Genomic DNA, 21,394 nt, shown 5'->3' on the forward strand with positions numbered 1-21,394 from the left:
GTCCAATATGACTCTTTCAACATTTTGGGTTGCCGACCCCTGTACTAGGGTTTATGTGTTTAATAAATAATCATCTCTGTGCTTAAAATATGGTTTCATATAATTTTGTCAAGGCTAATAAACTGTAAGTATGTTAGATATTCAGTTCATTTATTTATTTCATCCATAAAAAATCAAACAAAGGAATCAAATAAAAAGCCCAAAACCAGTGAAGTTGGCCCATTGTGTAATTCGTAAATAAAAACAGAATACAATGGTTTGCAAATCCTTTTCAACTTAAAATCAATTGAATAGACTGCAAAAACAAGATATTGAATGTTCGAACTGGGAAACTTAATTTTTGTTTTGCAAATAATCATTAACTTAGAATTTAATGGCAGCAAAAAAGTTGGCACAGGGGCATTTTTACCACTGTGTTACATGGCCTTTCCTTTTAACAACACTCAGTAAACGTTTGGGAACTGAGGAGACCAATTTTTAAAGCTTTTCAGGTGGAATTCTTTCCCATTCTTGCTTGATGTACAGCTTAAGTTGTTCAACAGTCCGGGGGTCTCAGTTGTGGTATTTTAGGCTTCATAATGGGCCACACATTTTCAACGGGAGACAGGTCTGAACTACAGGCAGGCCAGTCTAGTACCCACACTCTTTTTCTATGAAGCCACTCTGTTGTAACACGTGGCTTGTCATTGTCTTGCTGAAATAAGCAGGGGCGTCCATGGTAACGTTGCTTGGATGGCAACACATGTTGCACCAAAACCTGTATGTACCTTTCAGCATTAATGGCTCCTTCACAGATGTGTAAGTTACCCATGCTTTGGGCACTAATACACCCCCATACCATCACAGATGCTGGCTTTTGAACTTTGAGCCTATAACAATCCAGATGGTTCTTTTCCTCTTTGGTCCGGAGGACACGACGTCCACAGTTTCCACAAACAATTTGAAATGTGGACTCATCAGACCACTGAACACTTTTCCAATTTGCATCAGTCCATCTTAGATGAGCTCGGGCCCAGGGAAGCCAGCAGCATTTCTGGGTGTTGTTGATAAATGGCTTTGGCTTTGCATAGTACAGTTTTAACTTGCACTTACAGATGTAGCGACAAATTGTAGTTATTGACTGGTTTTCTGAAGTGTTCCTGAGCCTGTGTGGTTATATCCTTTACACACTGATGTCACTTTTTGATGCAGTACCGCATGAGGGATAGAAGATCCGTAATATAATTGCTTACGTGCAGTGATTTCTCTAGATTCTCTGAACCTTTTGATGATATTGCGGACCATAGATGGTGAAATCCTTAAATTCCTTGCAATAGCTGGTTGAAAAATGTTGTTCTTAAACTGTTGGACAATTTGCTCACGCATTTGTTCACAAAGTGGTGACCCTCGCCCCATCCTTGTTTGTGAACGACTGAGCATTTCATAGAAGCTGCTTTTATACCCAATCATGGCACCCACCTGTTCCCAGTTAGCCCATTCACCTGTGGGATGTTCCAAATAAGTGTTTGATGAGCATTCCTCAACTTTCTCAGTCTTTTTTGCCACTTGTGCCAGTTTTTTTGAAACATGTTGGAGGCATCAAATTCCAAATGAGCTAATGTTTGCAAAAAATAACACAGTTTTCCAGTTGGAACGTTAAGTATCTTGTCTTTGCAGTCTATTCAATTGAATATAGGTCGAAAAGGATTTGCAAATCATTGTATTCTGTTTTTATTTACTATTTACACAACGTGCCAACTTCACTGGTTTTGGGATTTGGTTTCATATCATTTATCAAAGCTAATAAACTGTAAATAGGTTAGATATTCAGTTCATTTATTTAAAAAATCTAACAAAGGAATAAAATACAAATGAGTCAATCAACATAACAGTAAAGTAAGACATGAAGTTAAACATGTATAATATCTTCCCCCTATTGACTTTCAATGTTGGCGACTACAAATGCCATATTTTAATTATTGAATATGTACAATCAAAAGTAAGATAAACAATTCAGTGTCAATATTTGTTGTGGAAAAGTTGGGCCCCCGGGCCAAAAAGGTTACGAATAAAAACCCATGTATTTTTTTCCAATCATGAGCTAATTTACCATGTTGCTTACAGTTGAATTGAATAAATATTGTAACTTTAAAAAAAAAAATCTGTTTGGAGAGCAAAAAAACAGTAGGTGCTATTGATAGATAGATAGATAGATAGATAGATGGATAGATAGATAGTACTTTATTGATTCCTTCAGGAGAGTTCCCTTAGGAAAATTAAAATTCCAGCAGCAGTGTACAGAGTTGAGATCGAATTTAAAAAGTAAATAATGGGGGTATAAAAGGAAATAAAATACAAAATATAACAATAATAATAAAAATAAAAAGCAACAATAAGAATAAAAATATAACAGTAAAAATAAGACTATACCAAGAGAAACTAGGCAGTAGTGACCATGTTATTATTGGTAATAAATCAACACATCATTTGGATGTATGTTTTATTCGGGGTGAGGATGCTGGGGGTTGCAGCACATGCATTGCCTGAAGACGACAAATGCATCCTCCTCTTCCTCTCCCTCCTCCTCCTCCCTCCCGTCCTCCTCCTCCTCCCCTTCCTCTCCCTCCTGCAGAACGCGTGGACAGTGCTGTGGGTGTCGGGACTCCTCCGAAGCCGCTCTTTCTCAGCACAGCACAGCACAGCCGACAAGAAGAGCAGGAAGGAAAAAAAAGGGAAGCTTTTCTTCTCTCCTTCAACTCCGACCTGCGGTGTTTGCAGCCGGGCTCGGTACGGCGTGGATCGGCGCGCCGCCGCGCTGGAATAACGGGACCACATGCCACGGAAGGGGATGGACTTAAAGTAAGTCCAACAACAGTGTTATCTTTTTAGTTTCAGCATGCTTTTTCAAGCTTTATTAAAAAAAAAAAAAGGGTGGGGGAAGGTACAACCTGATGAAGAAAGATACTTGCATACTTTTGCATGCACTTTATGTAAATTTAACACATCAGATAATTTCAAACATGCTGGGCAAAGTAGCAATGTTTATACTCGCATAATTCATTTAATCCTGCATCGTCTCCGTGTTGATTTCAATTGAGAACTAGAAGAGGCAATTCCCGAAGGAATTGCGTGTGAATGCTCCAATTCTGAAGTTGACCTGAAATGCTGACAGAATGTAGTGTGAATGTTGGAATGGTTTGAATGTTGAAGAGTTTGAATTTCCAGGAAAAACGGGAATTTGGTTTGGAACTTGGGAAAGTCTAAATGTCCAGGATGAGTGGTAATGTGTTGATGTTGTAATGGTTTGAATAGGTTGAAAGATGTAGGAATTGTGCAACTTGGAAAAAAAAGTCCCGTTCGTTTCAATGGGAACTTCCTGGAAATTTGGGAATTTTGGGAAAAGCGGGATTTTTTTGGGGAAATGATTAGGAGCATGAATGTCCTAAATGAGCATTGGTTGGTGTTAGAATTGTTTAAATCGGTCAAGAAATGTGGTAAATGGTATTAGGGAATTTCGGGGAAATGGGGAATTTTTTGGAACTTGGAAAAAGGGTAGTTTGAATTTCCAGAATGGTGGAATGTGTTAAAGGTGCAATGGTTTGAATGGGTTGAAGAATGTGGGAATTGTGGAAGTTTGAAAAAAGGCCAATTGTTTTTGAATGGGGAAAATGCAAAACAAAACAAAAAAAAGGAATTATGGGAAATCGGGGATTTTTTTTTTTTAATTGTTGAAGTAGAGCACACAATTCCTGAACAGGCTGAATATCTTGAAGTTGGAACGGTTTTGTGGAACTTTGAAGAATGTGCCATTGATTTCAATGGGAATTTCAGAAAAATTGGGAATTTCGGGAAAAGCGGGAATTTTTTTTAAATGGTAAAAAACTTGAATGGTCTGAATGAGTTGAAATGGTTGGTGTTGAAATTTTTCAAATCGGTCGAGAAATGTTGAAGTAGTATCATGTTGAATTTTAGAAATGGTATTACGCAATTCCTGGAATTTCGGGAAAACCGGGAATTTTTTCACTTCAAAAAATAACTTCGTTTTTTTGTCCTGATTAAGAGGAATGTTTGGACGATGGAATGGTTGAAATGCGTTGAAAAATGTGGAAGGAGTAGTCGCCAGAAAAAAGGGTGGAAATAGGGCTTTGGAAAAGCAGGAATTCTGGAAAATCCTGGAATTTTTTTTAACTTAGAAAAAGTTAAGTTTAAATTTCGAAAATGGTGGAAAACTTTGACGGTGGAATGGTTTGAATAGGTTGAAAAATGTGGAGATGGTGGAAGTTTGAAAAACGGCCAATTAATTTTGAATGGGAAAAATGTCCCGGAAAAGCAGGAATTCTGGAAAGTCCTGGAATTTTTTTTAACTTAAAAAAAATATGTTTGAATTTCGAGAACGGTGGAACATTTTGAAGGCAGAATGGTTTGAATAGGTTGAAAAATGTGGAAATGGTGGAAGTTTGAAAAATGGCTAATTCATTTTGAATGTGAAAAATGTCCTGGAAAAGCAGGAATTCTGGAAAATCCTGGAATTTTTTTTAACTTAAAAAAAGTAAGTTTGAATTTCAAGAACGGTGGAACATTTTGAAGGTGGAATGGTTAGAATAGGTTGAAAAATGTGGATATGGTGGAAGTTTGAAAAATGGCTAATTCATTTTGAATGGGAAAAATGTCCTGGAAAAGCAGGAATTCTGGAAAATCCTGGAATATCTTTTAACTTACAAAAATGGAGGTTTGAATTTCGAGAATGGTGGAACATTTTGAAGGTGGGATGGTTTGAATAAGTTGACAAATGTGGAAATGGTGGAAGTTTGAAAAATGGCTAATTGATTTTGAATGGGGAAAAATGTCCCGGAAAAGCAGGAATTATGGAAAATCCTGGAATTTTTTTTAACTTATAAAAATGAAAGTTTGAATTTCGAGAATGATGGCACATTTTGAAGGTGGAATGGTTTGAATAGGTTGAAAAATGTGGAAATGGTGGAAGTTTGAAAAATGGCCAATTCATTTTGAATGGGAAAAATGTCCTGGAAAAGCAGGAATTCTGGAAAATCCTGGAATTTTGTTTTACTTATAAAAATGGAAGTTTGAATTTCGAGAATGATGGAACATTTTGAAGGTGGAATGGTTTGAATAGGTTGAAAAATGTGGAAATGGTGGAAGTTTGAAAAATAGCCAATTCATTTTAAATGGAAAAAAATGTCCCGGAAAAGCAGGATTTCTGGAAAATCCTGGAATTTTTTTTAACTTAAAAAAAAGTAAGTTTGAATTTTAAGAATGGTGGAACATTTTGAAGGTGGAAAGGTTTGAATAGGTTGAAAAATGTGGAAATGGTGGAATTTTAAAAATGGCCAATTCATTTTGAATGGTAAAAATGTCCCGTGAAAACCTGGAATTCTGGGAAATCTGGGTATTTTTGGAATTTGTCACGGCAAAGCCCACGATTCCCGAATAGGCTGAACAGTTTGAAGTTAGAACGGTTTGAACCGGGTGAAAAATGTGGAAGGTAGAACGCGCCAAAATCTGGGGAATAATAATAATAAATTGAATAATAAATAGATACATTTTGGTGTAGAAAACCATATGTGTGAATGCTTTGGAACATTCATACAATAACGTCCTATAGTCCTTCGCAGGGGAGAGTTAGGACTGTTCTCGTCAGGGGCCCATAACCCCAGGGGTCTGAGGACCCTCTGGTGGGTAAATAGGCACAATATGTGTAATTGTTGCATTTACAGCACTCGGATTATATGTTGGCCAGGAGGGTTGGATATCGAATCCGGTACTTTTTTTGGCACGTAAAATGCCACTTTGGCTCTTAGCGATCACCCCAGCAGCACTGAGAGCGGACTCAGCCAAACTACCTCGAGGTAAAGTCGCAATTTTCAGTGCCAACAAAAAAATGAACTCAGTGGCTTTCCAACAACATCAGTAAGGCCTAGTGTTGTCCCGATATCCATATCTTGGTACTGGTACCAAAATGATTTAGATACTTTTCGGTACCACAAAAAATGGCATTATTGGCTTTATTTTAACAAAAATCTTAGTGTGCATTAAACATATGTTTATTATTGCAAGTTTGTCCTTAAATAAAATAGTGAACATACTAGACAACTCGTCTTTTATTAGTAAGTAAGTAAACAAAGACTCTTAATTTAGTCTGCTGACGTATGCAGTAACATATTGTGTAATTTTCCATTCTATTATTTTGTCAACATTATTAAGGACAAGCGGTAGAAAATGAATTATTAATCTACTTGTTCATTTACTGTTAATATCTGCTTACTTTCTCTCTTAACATGTTCTATCTACACTTCTGTTAAAATGTAATAAACACTTATTCTGCTGTTGTTTGATACTTTACATTAGTTTTGGATGATACCACAAATTTGGGTATCGATCCGATACCAAGTTGTTACAGGATCATACATGGGTCATATTCAAAGTCCGCATGTGCATATTTCCTGAGTTTATAAACATAATATACATTTTTTTAAAACGAAAGAAGATGTTGTGATGCCAAAGAATATTGAGATAATCATAGTAGTATCGACTAGATACGCTCCTGTACTTGGTATCATTACAGTGGATGTTAGGTGTAGATCCACCAATGGCGTTTGTTTACATTTGGACGCCGGTGAGCTACGGTGTGCATGTTTAGCTATTCCTCGTCCTGCAGGGATGATACCTGGGATGATACTGCCAACTGGGGCTGGACTTTAGCCGCTAGCTAGCTAGCCATGTCTTACAGCACCTCTTCATGAGGGCGTTTCAGTGTTATAACTTCGCCTTTATCTTTAGTTTTTAGGCCAAAATGCGTCCCTTCTCCCTTTTCTGTCTACACACTGTGTCTGCTTGTAAGTACTCCGTGATTGTGCGCTGCCGAACATGCTCCTCTGCTCGTAAACCAGCAATGACACGGCGTGACGACGACGGGGGGGCTATAGTACCGAAAATGATTCATTATATCGCGGTACTATACTAATACTATATTTACTAGGGAACAACCCTAGTAAGGCCTCACTTTTTCAAAAATGCGTTAGCTTGATGCTAATTTGCATTGGATTTGCTATTGACATGCTACTGATTAGCATTAGCGATTTTACATGGCGATTTCAACACCTCAAAATGAGTTAATGAAAACTACAGCTGAGACCACATTTACACTGCAGAGGGGCCCAAATTAAAAAAAGAAAAAAATTAAAATCTGATTTTAATTTTTGCAATTAAAATGTGATCTTTATCAGACTCCGGTATAAACGCGCACAGGCCCCAATGTGGCCCCAATGTGGCCTCGACGTCACTTGCATGCGCAGTTTGATGAAGTGAAAACAAAGGAAGTTGAGGCCTCACTTTTGAAAAATGCGTTAGCTTGATGCTAATTTACATTGGATTTGCTATTGACATGCTACTGATTAGCATTAGCGATTTTACATGGCGATTTCAACACCTCAAAATGAGTTATGGAAACTACAGCTGAAACCACATTTACACTGCAGAGGGGCCCAAATTTTAAAAAAATGTTTTTTAAATCTGATATTAATTTTTGCAATTAAAATGTGATCTTTATCAGACTCCGGTATAAACGCGCACAGGCCCCAATGTGGCCCCAATGTGGCCTCGACATCACTTGCACGCGCAGTTTGATGAAGTGAAAACAAAGGAAGTTGAGGCCTCACTTTTTCAAAAATGCGTTAGCTTGATGCTAATTTGCATTGGATTTTCTCTTGACATGCTACTGATTAGCATTAGCGTTTTTACATGGCGATTTCAACACTTCAAAATGAGTTCATGAAAACTACAGCTGAGACCACATTTACACTGCAGAGGGGCCCAAATAAAAAAATAAAATAAAAAAAATCTGATTTTAATTTTTGCAATTAAAATGTGATCTCTTAGACTCTGGTATAAACGCGCACAGGCCCCAATGTGGCCCCAATGTGGCCTCGACGTCACTTGCATGCGCAGTTTGATGAAGTGAAAACAAAGGAAGTTGACTGGGTTCTGTAGATGACCGATTACTACTACAAAATAAAATAAGTTGCCACGCCTCAAAAATGAGGGCTTTTTTTAAGTGAACTGAAATTTAAGTAATTAAATATATGACTGAATAAATATACTGTTTGGGTGGGGTTATAATCTTTGTATGGCTGTTAAGTAGCACTTTGGAGTGTTTAGACTAGTAAAAAATATCTGATCTGTGTCAATTGAGGGCCAAAGAAGTGTAAAGATACAGCTGGTAGGTAATAAGTGCAATGCTTGCAGTATTACCACTTTTTAGGGCGCAACAAAAAACAAAAACAAAAAAAAAACAAACCATAAACTACACACTACTGCCATCTAATGTCTTGGACTTGCAACTTAATGTCATTCTTGCAAGTGATAATGTCATGATGATGATAAAACAAGATATAACAACTGAATATCAGTCTTTAAAATCAGGTCGTTTTTAAATGTTGCAATAAAAATGTGGTTGTATTATCAAAAACAATATTTATTAACACACAACGTACTGAAAACTTGTATTGTTGAGTACCGGTACCGATTCCCAGGTACCTGAAATTGATACTGTATTGGTACCCAACACTAATGGGGTCAGGTAAATAAGCAGGGGCGTCCATGATAACGTTGCTTGAATGGCAACATATGGTGCTCCGAAACCTGTATGTATCCTTCAGCGTTAACGGTGCCTTCACAGACCCAATTAAGCTGTAGCAACATCTCAAGGACGATCAGTTGAAACAGGACGCGCCTGATCTCACTTTTGAGCTTCATGAAAAAGGCTGTGAATATTTATTATGTGCAAGTGATTTCTTAGTTTTCTTTATTTTTAATACATTTGCAAACATTACTAAAAAAAAAAAGAAAAACAAATACAGTCATTACGGGGTATTGTGTGTAGAATTTTGAGGACATAGATGAATTTTCTCAATCCACTTGCAGTATTTTATGTATCATTTTAATTATAATTTGGCATTTTTAAAGAATCCCATTGATTGAGATTTTTTTAATATTTTTATCTAAATCGGGGGTGTCAAACGTACGGCCCGCAGCCCGGATCAGGCCCGCGAACAGGTTTTACCCGGCCCGCTGGATGAGTTTGCCAAGTATAAAAATGAGCCCAAATTTTTTTAATGAAAGAAACCGCTGTTCTAAATGTGTCTACATAAATAACATCCTGTAATTTGAGTTTGATATCATTTTTTTCATCTTGATACATAGAAAATTAACACCAATGATTGATAACTAATGAACATTATTACATCCTTTATTCAGAAAGCATAAATAACGACAAATAAAGATAGAATACTATTAACCGCAACTAAAAATGTCAGATAATGGCTTTTTTGCCGACATCCGATATTGTCCAACTCTTATAGTGTCCCGGAAGAGGTAGTGCTGCAAGGGGTTCTGGGTATTTGTTCTGTTGTGTTTATGTTGTGTTACGGTGCGGATGTTCTCCCGAAATGTGTTTGTCATTCTTGTTTGGCGTGGGTTCACAGTGTGGCGCATATTTGTAACCGTGTTAAAGTTGTTTATACGGGCACCCTCAGTGTGACCTGTATGGCTGTTGACCAAGTATGCGTTGCATTCACTTGTGTGTGTGTGTGTGTCAAAAGCCGTAAATATTATGTGACTGGGCCGGCACGCAAAGGCAGTGCCTTCAAATTTTATTGGCAGCTCTGTACTTCTCCCTATGTCCGTGTACACAGCGGCGTTTTTAAAAAATCATGAATTTTACTTTTTGAAACCGATAATTTCCGATAATACATTTTAAAGCATTTATCAGCATCCCTGACCGCAACATATAAGTGTATAAAAAAAACAACAAAAACATTATGATTTGTATATTTTCAGAATGTGCTTGTTCTATTTTTAAACAAAGAAAACAATCTGAAGTTGTCTTTATTTTTAAGTTATCGTGCCGTCATTTTACCAGTCCATGTGGCCCCCCATCTAAAATGAGTTTGACACCCCTGATTTAAATGCTTATTTTTAGCTGTTTTTATATTACCTTTCTGTCCATTGCCCTCGCCCCACCAAAATAAAACAAAACAAAACCAAAATCCAGGCGGATTAGTGCTGACGTGATCCCATCCCTGCGTTTTGTAGCAGATGCCACCTCATTAACTAATGAAGGTGTCTGCGGCTCCCTTTCCCCAAAACTCCCCTCCTCACTGGTATAAATAATAAGCAAGAGGAATACATTAGCGCCGAGCCGAACACACCCCCGACCATCCACCCCTCCCACTCGCATCTCAGATTGGACGGCGTGACCTTGGGAGACCGCACTGCTGTATTCGGCGAGGAGGGTGGCACAGGTGCTGCTTATTAACAAAGCAAGCAATTATAGGTGGGCTGTTTGTTTTGAAGCTGTTTCCTCGGCGTCCAAGTTTGGGAAAAAGTTTCTCCCCTGACCAAGAGAGTGACTGCGGTTTATCACACGTGTCTTAAAGCGCAGGCTTTCCACATGAGGTCAAGAGTTTTTCCACTCACCCCCCCCCCCCCCCCCCCCCCCCACCCCCAGTTGGAGCCCACATGTGTCTGCAGCAATGTTTAGTGTATAGCCTTCCAAGGCTCTTCTGTGCATTTTCTTTGTGCAGAAAAGGCAGATTTTGTGCCTGTTTCTTTCAAATAAAAATGTTTTCATCCTTAAAAGTGTCACATTACAGGCGTACTTCAACTTAAGAGTAGAGATGTCGGATAATGCCTTTTTGTCGATATCCGATATTGTCCAACTCTTAATTACCGGTTCCGATATCAACCGATATATACAGTCGTGGAATTAACACATTATTATGCTAATTTTGTTGTGATGCCCCGCTGGATGCATTAAACCAGGGGGTTTAATGTTTTCCCGGCCCGCGGCACATCATTCTAAAACATTTTTTTAAAAAAACATTAAAAAGTGGAATAAAAGAGCAAATAGGTGAAACGCAACGAGAAAACCTTTGCAATGTTGACTCTAGTAACACAATTTGTTTTTACAATTTCTCACAAAATAATAATGAATCAAAATCAATGTTGCTATGAATTATTGACCGATTTAAGGACAAAAAGGACATACAAAACATGAAAGAAAAAAAAAAAAGTTATTATATAAATTGTTATTATAAACATACTAAGCTAATTACACTATATATTATCTGAAGCTGATAGAGAGATTTAAGCGTTGAATGTAAACACGAGTGGGGCACTTTTGGATCCCTAAGAATTTTAGTGGAATTAAAAAACACATGTCTTTGCTAAAAAAAATTAAAATAATAATAATAAATTCATATTAATTATTGACCTAGTTAGGGATCCAATTACTTCACATCAAATATTCCACTTTGAAAATATTTTGGGGAAAAATATTATATTTTGTATTTTTGCCCCAAAAAATAGGGTTTTGACAAAAAGCTCATGAAATGTGTGTGTGTGTTTGTGTGTGTGTATATATTTTCACCTGAAGTTGAATTACAGATTCAAGCGTTTAATAAATAAAAAAATATATAACTTGTTTTAAACCCGTTTTAAGACTGAAGCCCTTCTGCGTCCCTCCCTAGGACCTAACTTGCGGGAGCCCCTAAGGTAAAAAAAAAAAAAAAAAAAAGTGTATATTGTATTGGTTTTGAAAATATCAAAATTAAACATTAAACAATGTAACAAGGTTTTCCAAAATTAATCAACTTAAGTTATGGGGAAAAAAGTGCCAACATGGCACTGCCATATTTATTATTGAAGTCACAAAGTGCATTCTTTTTTTTAACATGCCTCAAAACAGCAGCTTGGAACTTGTGACATGCTCTCCCTGAAAGAGCATGAGGAGGTTGAGGTAGCGGGGGGTGTATATTGTAGCGTCCCGGAAGAGTTAGTGCTGCAAGGGGTTCTGTTGTGTTTATGTTGTGTTACGGTGCGGATGTTCTCCCGAAATGTGTTTGTCATTCTTGTTTGGTGTGGGTTCACAGTGTGGCGCATATTTGTAACAGTGTTAAAGTTGTTTATATCCCTCAGTGTGACCTGTATGGCTGTTGACCAAGTATGCCTTGCATTCACTCGTGTGTGTGAAAAGTTGTAGATATTATGTGATCGGGCCCGGCACGCAAAGGCAGTGCCTTTTAAGGCACGCCCCCAATATTGTTGTCTGGGTGGAAATCGGGAGAAATTCGGGAGAATGGTTGCCCCGAGAGATTTTCGGGAGGGGCACTGAAATTCGGGAGTCTCCCGGGAAAATCGGGAGGGTTGGCAAGTATGACTGGGAGACGCAACTGCTCTGTACTTCCGCGTTTTAAAAAGTCATACATTTTACTTTTTGAAACCGATACCGATAATTTCCGATATTATATTTTAAAGCATTTGTCGACCGAGAATATCGGCAGTCCGATATTATCGGACATCTCTACTTAAGAGTGTTTTGGGATAAGAGCTGTCTTTTAGCTTTAAGTTGCAAGCAGAAATTTGGGTTACCAGCAAACACAGTAGCGCATAGGCCTAAGTATTAATTGAAACAAAGCAGAGGTTTATTTAATATTGGCCACTGTAACGTTACACACAGTTTGAACGGTAACACTGTGTTTGGATATTTAACTAAGTGATTTTTTTGGCGTACTGATTGATGGTTTGGGAATCAGTGGTTTTGAAAATGAAGATGCGTCCAAAACATCAGGTTTTACATGCACGATTGACATCATTTTCGTTTTTTCCAAGCATGCAAAGAAAGAGAGTGAGTGTGACGGACCATTCTGAGAGGAGGCGGATGGTGTTCACTGAATTAAAGAATGAAATCATCAAAAACATGACAGCGGGCGGTGAAGTAATTTGACCGTAAGCACCGTATTGAAGCAGGGGTCTAATGCCAGCCAAGAATGTTAAAATAATATCTAGAGGGAAGACATTTATTCATGAAAATATGGAAAAAGCTGCTGATGGTGTGTTTTACCCGTGAATGGGATACCGTAGAAGTCTCCAACGCACAGTGCATCCGGAAAGTATTCACAGCATGCAAAGAAAGAAAGTGAGTGTGACGGACCGTTCTGAGAGGAGGCGGACGGTGTTCACTGAATTAAAGAATGAAATCATCAAAAACATGACAGAGGGCGGTGAAGTAATTTGACCGTAAGCACCGTACTGAAGCAAGGGTCTAATGCCAGCCAAGAATGTTAAAATAATATCTAGAGGAAAGACATTTATTCATGAAAATATGGGAAAAGCTGCTGATGGTGTGTTTGACCGTGAATGAGATACCGTAGAAGTCCACTCTCCAACGCACAGTGCATCCGGAAAGTATTCACAGCTTGCTTCACTTTCCCCACATTTTGTTATGTTTCAGCCTTGTACCAAAATGGAATACATTCATTTTTCTCCTCAAAATTCCACACACAACACCCCATAATGACAATGTGAAAAAGTTTTTTTAAGGGCTTTTTGCAATCTATTAAAAATAAATAAATAAATAATAATAAATACATTTACTTAAGTATTCACAGCCTTTGCTCAATACTTTGTTAATGCACCTTTGGCAGAAATTACAGCCTCAAGTCTTTTTGAATGCGATGCCACAAGCTTGGCACACCTATCTTTGCAGCACCTCTCAAGCTCCATCGGGTTGAATAGGAGGCGTTGGTGCACAGCCATTTTCAGATCTCTTCAGAGATGTTCAAAAAAGGACAAGCGGTAGAAAAATGGATGGACGGATGTTCAATTGGATTCAAGTCTGGGCTCTGGCTGGGCCACTCAAGGACATTTACAGAATACGTCGATATAGCTCGGTTGGTAGAGCGGCAGTGCTAGCAACTTGAGGGTTCCGGGTTCGATCCCCGCTTCCGCCATCCTAGTCACTGCCGACGTGTCATTGGGCAAGACACTTTACCCCATACTTGCCAACCTTGAGACCTCCAATATCGGGAGGTGTTGGGGGCGGGGGGCGTGGTTGGGGGCGTGGTTATTTACCGCTAGAATTCACCAACTCGAGTATTCCATATATATATATATATATATATATATATATATATATATATATATATATATATATATATATATATATATATATATATATATATATATATATATATATATGTATGAAATACTTGACTTTCAGTGAATTCTAGCTATATATATATATTTATTTTATTTACATAAAATAAATACTTGAATTATCTATCCATTAGATGGCAGTATTGTCCTGTTTAACTTCTCTGTTCATGACTGAGAAATAATTTCGGCCTCCGTGTTCAATGGAGAAGTCTGTTCTACATATTTACAGGCAACATACACCTGCCCCTTCGAACTGTCCTGGATGAACTGAAATTCTTGTTTCCATTCGTTTTGGAACTTGCAAGCGTATTTATATTGTGGGAAAGCGGACGTGAGAATAGGCTGTCCCCACTCAGTCTCAGGTCCGCATTGAGCTGGAGGGGGCGTGGCCTCCAGCTCCGGCTGAATACCGGGAGTTTGTTGGGAGAAAATCTCTGCCGGGAGGTTGTCGGGAGAGGCGCTGAATAACGGGATTCTCCCGCTAAAAACGGGAGGGTTGGCAAGTATGCTTTACCCACCTGCTCCAAGTGCCACCCACACTGGTTTAAAATGTAACTCAGTTATTGGGTTTCACTATGTAAAAGCGCTTTGAGTCACTAGAGAAAAGCGCTATATAAATATAATTCACTTCACTTCACTTTGCAGAATTGTTGCAAAGTCATTTCCTGATATCTTGGTTCTACAAAAAAACAAAAACGTTTTACATTGTCATTATAGGGTAGTGTGTGTACAATAATGAATTTATTCCATTTTTTAACAAGGCTGTACCATAAAAAAATGTGGTAAAAGTGAAGCTGTGTGAATACTTTACGGGTGCACTGTAAAGGATGTATACATTATTAATTACGTCATAAAATGCTGTAGTTGTGTGTACTTCGCTTGTGTTGTTTCCATACAATATTTCTTCTCAAAAAGTTAGTTTTTCTTTTCAAAAGACATGTTGCATGTGACAATTTATTGACTTGCAAGCACCAATTAGTCTGATTTCAGTTCATCTCAATAGGGAGACGTTAATTTGAGTTATGAGCTCCAGCACAGAACCAATTAAGCTGGTAAGTTGAAGTACTACTGTTGACTATTTTGAGAAAATCTTTTTCAGGGGTGTCCCAATACAACGTTATGAAATGAAATGAAATAAGTTTATTTCGGTCATATAATCAACCATTAACCATTTTGTGTGACAGTACAGTACAAATTATACATATATAACAATCATACACATTTACACACAAAAAGAAAAGAAAAGAAAAAGCATGACCGAAAAAGGAATAGGCTGAAGCCAAGGCTTATATTTGCCTATCCTATACCTTCACTGAAAATAGGATTACCTGGAACATCAACATTAAAAAAATAAAAATAAAAAAAAAATGGGATGAAAGTAATCGTTGCTATATTTTATAATTTTCAATTATTTCACCTTTCAATGTTTTCTTAAACCTTAACAAAGAAGTACATGTCTTCAACTCATCACTGAGCTTGTTCCACCATTTAACTCCTAAAACTGAAATACATTTGTATTTTGTATTCGTTCTTGCTTTACATATTTCAAAAACCAATATCCCCCGTAAATTATAGTTTTCTCCTCTTAATTGAAATAACCTAAGAATACAAGCTGGAAGGCCGTTGTTCTTTACTCGAAACATAATTTACATTGTTTTTAAAAACACAATATCTGAACATTTTAACACATTAGAACTTATAAATAATGGATTGGTATGTTCATAGTAGCACGCTTTGTGTATTATTCTAATGACCCTTTTTTGAAGTTTAATTATTGGGTCTACGTTTGTTTTATAAACATTTCCCCAAACTTCAACACAATATGTTAAATATGGAGAAAAAAAAGAATAATATAACATATGCAAACATTTCTTATTCAGCATGTGTTTTACTTTATAAAGAATAGCAATGGATTTGGATATGTTTCCCTTTATATATTCAATATGCGGTTTCCAACATAATTTATGATCAATTATTATTCCCAAGAATTTAGTTTCATATACTCTATCAATTTCCACTTGATTTAATTTTAATTTTGCTTCACAATTTGTCCTTGCACCACTAAACACCATAAACTTAGTTTTCTTATCATTTAATGATAACTTATTAATATCAAACCATTTTTTTAGCTGAATCAACTCAACCTCTATTATCCTCAACACTTCCTTCAAGTCTTCTCCTGAACAATATACATTTGTATTATCTGCAAACATAATAAATTTCAGTTTATTAGACACTGAACAAATATTATTTAAATATAGTATAAATAACTATATCACTTCCGGTACGTCACCGATATCAGAGCCATGAGTATTGGCCGATACCGATGTATCTGCAGGAATCAAAGATACTTTTATTATTTTATAGTGTGGAATGTTTAAAAAAAAAGTTTGATTAAAAAAGTTAAAGTGCCAATGATTGTCACACACACACTAGGTGTGGCGAAATTATTATCTGCATTTGACCCATCACCCTTGATCACCCCCTGGGAGATCATTAAGTTAACTTCATTAAGTTGAATGACGCCTAAGCCAATTAATGAAAATGATCTGGAGAATTTAAGAAAGCATGTCCATTTGTCCATGCTTTTCTTTGTGTGGGGTTTCCAATCAGGGCGCAAGAGGGTTCACTCCGTGCATCGCTCTCAGCACCTGAGATTAAACTAGAAAAACCGAGCTACGTGAAAGAATGGCTGAGCTACAAGAGGAGGTAATATTGCCTTGTTGGAGCGTTCTGCTGGAAATATTCGCCATTGTAGTGGCCCATTTTTTCCGTTTATTTGTGAATAGCGTTGCCATGGTAACACAAAATGGTCCCAATTTAAAGTACCGCCATCGGCACGAACAGCCCCTTTCCGACGGTATAAGATATGTGGGGGTGTAAGAGAAACGTGCGGAACAAGAAGTTGAATAATAAAGTTTGAAGTATTAGCAATAACAATATGGGCTGCTGGCATTGCAGCATGCCCATAATAGTCAAAGTGAACCCTCTTGTCAGTCGTCCACAATCTTTGTGTCTGTGGGCGGAGGCAGGATGACTGGCTTACGAGCGTGCATGGCCGGAGCCTAAATCGTCGTGACTCGTTAGGTAAAAGCGCCGCAAAGTAAGGAAAATGAAGGAAGAAATGAGATGATTGCAAAGCCAAAAGTCCTGTGTGAGAATATTTTAGTTTCAAATCAAATGAGCGAGATGAGCCCATCAACACTGACAATTAAAAAGTGAAAGTTAGAGTCAGTGTTGGGTTAGTTACTGAAAACCAGTAACTAGTTACATTTACTAGTTACTTAATTTCAAAAGTAACTCAATTACTAACTCAGTTACTTACACCAAAAAGTACTGCGTTACTGTGAAAAGTAACTATTTAGTTACTTCTTTTTTTCTTCTTTTTTTTTTTAAAGCTCCCATTAATGCCCTTTTAGCCTTCATTTCAGCACTGTTATTGCACTGGAGAATAATACAATCTGTTGACCAACTTGACATGCATTTGTATCTTCCTTTTAACATAATTAATGAAAAACAGTGCAACATAAAAAGGCATTCTCCTTTCTTTAAACTTGGACCAATGACCATTAATAAAAAACAACTGAAAGTGCAACATAAGAAGGCACATCATCTTCCTTGAAACATAGATAGTGAAATAAAGCCTGACATCTGGAGTGATGCTGCTGTTTTCCACACTTGGAGCCATGGATTGTACAATCCTTGTTTTCAGTGGCAGGGATCATTGAAACAGATGGTGAAGTTTCAGTGCTCAGTAGAGATGTAACACTTTTGAGGGGTTTAAGCACCTGGAGGACCTCCTCTGCCACTCTCACGTCATCAGACAGGTTGATGATGTCTTTGACATTTGTCTGCAGGGTGTTGTGGGTCAATGCAGAGTATATAGCTGCCTGCTGCTCCAACATATCATAAGTGGAGTTCCACCTCGTTGGGACATCATGTATGAGCTTTATGAGTAGGCAGATTTAGCATTTCTTGCTTTGTCTTAAGTACATGAGCAGCTGTTGTGCTTTGGTGGAAGTAGGTAACCTCTTTCCTGATCCTCTCAAGGAGGCGCTCCATCCTATTGACTGAGATGTGATGCCAAATTCACTACATGTGCAAAGCACCTATCTGTGGTCCCAATCCTGCCTCATTCACTGCATGTATGTGATTTTTGGCATTATCACTTGTGACTGGGATATCTTTATCCTCCATTCCTCCACTGCTTGTGTCAGTACCTGCGCAAGGTGACTCTCGTAGAGGGGGCGTGTCTGCTCATCTGCCAGTCTGCTGTGATGAAGTGAGCGCTTATCGTCACATTGTTTCCCTGGACGTCCAGGTGGACGTTCCCCAGGACGTCCACCCTTCTGTCATGAGCGCAACAGACGATGCTCGGGATAGTTCATCATACAGCCCTTTGAGACACTTGCGATTTAGGGCTATATAAATAAACATTGATTGATTGATTGATCCACAACTTTTTTCTTCTCCTGCTCATAAAGATCTGGCACAATCTTATCGCTGAAGTGGGTGCGCGACGGGATGTCGTAACGTGGCTCAAGCACGTTCAGCATGTGTTTAAAAGCCTCCTTTTGCACAACCGAGTCTGACTGCACCTATAAACACACCGATTAAATGGCGCGGGGCGTTGAAGCTCCTCCGTTACACCACTCGCCATGACCACGCTGTGTGTGGACTGAACGTGCGGACACCTTTTTTTTTTGTTTCATATATCAAACCGCGGATCACGTGTGTGCCGAACCGCAGACACGCCCCCCCACCCTCCTCCCCACACCCAGACACACACACACACGCCTCTTTTTTTCTCCCCGGCGTGTGACAGAGGAAGATTCAGAAGAAAGACACCGCAGCGCTTCTGTTTCTAGCCGATACTACATAAAAAATAACGTAAAGTAATGCAGTAACGCATCATGTAGTAACGGTAACTGAGTTACTGAATATAAAAAAATAATGCGTTAGATTACTAGTTACCGCCGAAACTAACGGCGTTACAGTAACGTGTTACTTTGTAACGCGTTAGTCCCAACACTGTTTATACTACGCAGCTTTGACCATGGAGACAATCATATAGTGCATGTCGTGCTCCTACTTGTGGCGTTTTGCTACGTTTCGAAACTCGCAAATGACATGTACCACTTTTTAAGGGAACTTTAGAAGCAGTCCTGCAGTGCATCTACAAACCCCGTTTCCATATCAGTTGGGAAATTGTGTTAGATGTAAATATAAACGGAATACAATGATTTGCAAATCATTTTCAACCCATATTCAGTTGAATATGCTACAAAGACAACAAATTTTAAGTTCAAACTGATAAACTTTTTTTTTTTTTGTGCAAATAATCATTAACTTTAGATTTTGATGCCAGCAACACGTGACAAAGAAGTTGGGAAAGGTGGCAATAAATACTGATAAAGTTGAGGAATGCTCATCAAACACTTATTTGGAACATCCCACAGGTGAACAGGCAAATTGGGAACAGGTGGGTGCCATGATTGGGTATAAAAGTAGATTCCATGAAATGCTCAGTCATTCACAAACAAGGATGGGGCGAGGGTCACCACTTTGTCAACAAATGCGTGAGCAAATTGTTGAACAGTTTAAGAAAAACCTTTCTCAACCAGCTTTTGCAAGGAATTTAGGGATTTCCCCATCTACGGTCCGTAATATCATCAAAGGTTTGAGAGAATCTGGAGAAATCACTGCACGTAAGCACCTAAGCCCGTGACCTTCGATCCCTCAGGCTGTACTGCATCAACAAGCGACATCAGTGTGTAAAGGATATCACCACATGGGCTCAGGAACACTTCAGAAACCCACTGTCAGTAACTACAGTTGGTCGCTACATCTGTAAGTGCAAGTTAAAACTCTCCTATGCAAGGCGAAAACTGTTTATCAACAACACCCAGAAACGCCGTCGGGTTGCTATCAGCATATTTCATCCATCCATCCATCCATTTTCTTGTCCCTTTTTGGGGTCGCGAGGGGTGCTGGAGCTTATGAGTTTGAACAACAAATATCTTATCTTTGTAGTGCATTCAATTGAATATGGGTTGAAAAGGATTCGCAAATCATTGTATTCCGTTTATATTTACATCTAACACAATTTCCCAACTCATATGGAAACGGGGTTTGTACAAGGAAACCCACTTTTTTAGCGTGCCGAAGATGCGCTCTGGGAGATGCTGGCACCAACAGCGAGTGTGCCCTGGAATGTTCCAGATGCAAGATATTGCATATTGCATATATATATAAATGAAACATTCAGTGTTATTAAAAAATATGCCTGCAGACACCAAAACGCATCAATTTAATTTGTTTTAATCAGCCCTTTAAATCATCAAGCAGCTGTAAAATTATAAAATGATGGATGCTGATTATACATGGATGAAAACTATCACGACATACGGTTTTTTCATATTTAATATTTTTTATGACTTATGGAAAAAATGGACCAGGAGAAAAATATATCTAGGTGTGAACATTTTTATTTCAAATGTAACCTTCCTCTTATTATAATCCCCTCATCTATGGAATGGAAAACACTCAATAAGTGTAAATACAATTCTAAAATCATATTGAACACTTAACAATAACCTAAATTCTGCTTAAAAGTGTAACAACATAGTGCAAAATAGTCCAGGAAGTTACATGGTCTGTGTAACTTTTAATTTGGTCTGTTATTCTTATTTATGTATGGAAAATAATTTATGTTATGCAGTAAATTTTATTTCAATATTATTGGACCAAATTTTTACTTTAAAGGAGCACATTTGTTATATTTTGTTATTCATTCTTTCATTTTCTACCGCTTGTCCCTTACAGTCCTGCACAATTTAGTTCCTACCTGCTGTTTCCATACAGCCGTATAGGGAACGGACGAGGGTTGAAAACGAACTATGGTCCGTTTGGAAGAAATCCAATATATATCCATATTGGCTCAGGACACCCTTATTGGGTAGCCCTAAGGGCAATGCGGGGGAAGTAGTTAGACAACTTTGTTTTATTTTTGGCTGTTCCCTTGCATGGGAATCAAATTCTATGATCATCTTTAAAGGCCTACGTGTATACATAAACCCAATACTTTTTTCTCCAGTCGTCCGAGCCTTTACCTTATTCCCACCGGACTTCTCCCTGGCTTTTTTGTTTTTATTCGCCCTCTGTTTCCACTTAACTGTCCTGGCTGTGTTCCAGGAAACACCTCAGCAACTTTCCCCCCCGCCCCCTATTTTCATGCAAGAGCAGACAGCTTGCGCTCCATAGTGCACATGCAGAGAGGACGCTATACAGGCTACATGTGCATTCCCCAGATTTCTCCCCAATGGTTCCCACGTGATGATTTGCGGCGCTAACAGTCGCCCTGCTGATAGAAGTGCACTCCGGAGCCTCCCGCAATTTTGGC

The 21,394-nt window shown here is 38.2% G+C and overlaps 1 protein-coding gene across 1 annotated transcript in view; it reads left to right on the forward strand.

Annotated features, from left to right (window-relative positions):
- The first annotated feature begins 2,616 nt into the window (after window positions 1–2,616).
- The window catches only part of LOC133650338 (CMP-N-acetylneuraminate-beta-galactosamide-alpha-2,3-sialyltransferase 1-like), a 156,102-nt gene continuing 137,324 nt past the window's right edge, over window positions 2,617–21,394 (forward strand). Inside the window, exon 1 of the mRNA XM_062047468.1 lies at window positions 2,617–2,838. The gene's annotated coding sequence lies outside the window, so the exon portion shown is untranslated. The remainder of the gene's footprint in view (window positions 2,839–21,394) is intronic.

This window comes from Entelurus aequoreus, linkage group LG05, assembly GCF_033978785.1.
Source record: "Entelurus aequoreus isolate RoL-2023_Sb linkage group LG05, RoL_Eaeq_v1.1, whole genome shotgun sequence".
NCBI classification, from domain to species: domain Eukaryota; kingdom Metazoa; phylum Chordata; class Actinopteri; order Syngnathiformes; family Syngnathidae; genus Entelurus; species Entelurus aequoreus.